Here is a 1,817-nt window from a genome sequence, read left to right on the forward strand (position 1 = left end):
TATCTCTCTGTATGCACTTTTAAAGTACTTATGACTTTGAGTTCCAGGGCTTTGACTTCTGGGTCTAAAAAGGACACCAAGTCCTAGTAAATTTTAAACACTGACAGCAATTAAAGCCCAATCTTCAGGCCTGGTAGAAGATGCCATTCAAAATAAACTGCATTCCTGAGACACAGGCCCCAAAATTAAAGCTACTCAACTCCTCAAGGCCCAGGGCCAAAAATTAAAGCTACTCAACCCCTCAAGACCTGCTTCATGGAAGCAGTGGTATGTGAAATTGTAAGGACCAATTTTGAGACATAAAATAAGTTCAGTTTCTCTATAAATTAATTATAAATAATGTCAAAAGCACACTGATTCAAGACCAGCATATGGGCCTGATATGTTTTGGCTGTGTCCCCACCCAAATCTCATCTTGAATTGTGGCTCCCATAATTCCCTCATGTTGTGGGAGGGACCCAGTAGAAGATAATTGAACCATGAAGGAGGTTCCCCCATAGTGTTCTTGTGAGTAAGTTTCACAAGATCTGATGGTTTTATAAAGAGAAACCCCTTTTGCTTGGCTTTCATTCTTCTCTTGTCTGCTGCCATGTGAGGTGTGAGCTTTACCTTCCAGCTTGATTGTGAGGCCTCCGCAGCCCTGCAGACTTATGAGTCCATTAAACCTCTTTCTTTTGTAGATTGCCCAGTCTCAGGTATGTCTTTATCAGTAGCATAAAAACAGACTAATACAGGACCCCTGTGTTAGATTAACAAGGCTTTCTTGAAGCATTAAGTGACTCCATAATAAAGGTTATAAAGTGTACAAAAGGATTATAAAAGTTATATCTTATGGTCAACATTAATATTGTATAGATTGTTTATAAAATTTTAAAAAACAAATTTGGTTGGCTTTCTGTTGTGTTTATTAGGGCTTATTATTTTGAGAATTAACTCTCCTCTCAAAGAATGAAGGTTTTTTGCCTTTTATTGAAATCCTTGAGTTATGACTTTTTTCAAATGAATGACTTATTTTACAATGACCTGTGGGATCAGGTGTTTTAAACCTTTGTGTATTACTTCGTTTTCATGCTGCTGATAAAGATATAGTAATTTATGAAGAAAAAGAGGTTTAATGAACTCACAGTTCCATATGGCTGGGGAAGCTTCACCATCGTTGCAGAAGGTGAAAGTCATGTCTTACATGGCAGTAGGCAAGAGAGAATGAGAACCAAGTGAAAGGGAAAACCTCTTATAAAATCATAATGTCTCATGAGACTGATTTACTACCATCAGAACAGTATAGGGAAAACTGCCCCCATGATTCAATTATCTCCCACTGGGTCCCTTCCATAACACCTGGGAATTATGGAAGCTACAGGTCAAGATGAGATTTGGGTGGGGACACAGCCAAACCATATGACTTTGCTATTTGACAAACTTTCCAAATTCAAATTGTAAATTATGTCTTTTTCTGACCTAATTATTCCTTTAAGATATTAAGTTCCCTAAAGTCCAAAAATGACATAATTTGGCTTATTTGGTATAAAAATTATACAGGAAGAATTGTCAAATATGAAATGATGTTTAGTTTTCTTTGGGCTGTATTTGTATAAATATGTTATTGGTATGTATTCCAAAATCATGAGAAACTCCTGTAATTCTGATGTGACTTAGTGTACATTATCAGTAATAATTATTATTGTTATGTTAAATTATTGTGTGCCACAGAGGTAACACATTTCCTTGTCAATTGTGTCTTTCACTATGGCTGTCCTAAAACCTTTTATCATCCACAGACAATTGTCTTGCTTTGGTCCTCCTTAGAAGGTGGTTTT

Source organism: Mandrillus leucophaeus, unplaced genomic scaffold, assembly GCF_000951045.1.
Source record: "Mandrillus leucophaeus isolate KB7577 unplaced genomic scaffold, Mleu.le_1.0 Scaffold955, whole genome shotgun sequence".
Classification (NCBI taxonomy): domain Eukaryota; kingdom Metazoa; phylum Chordata; class Mammalia; order Primates; family Cercopithecidae; genus Mandrillus; species Mandrillus leucophaeus.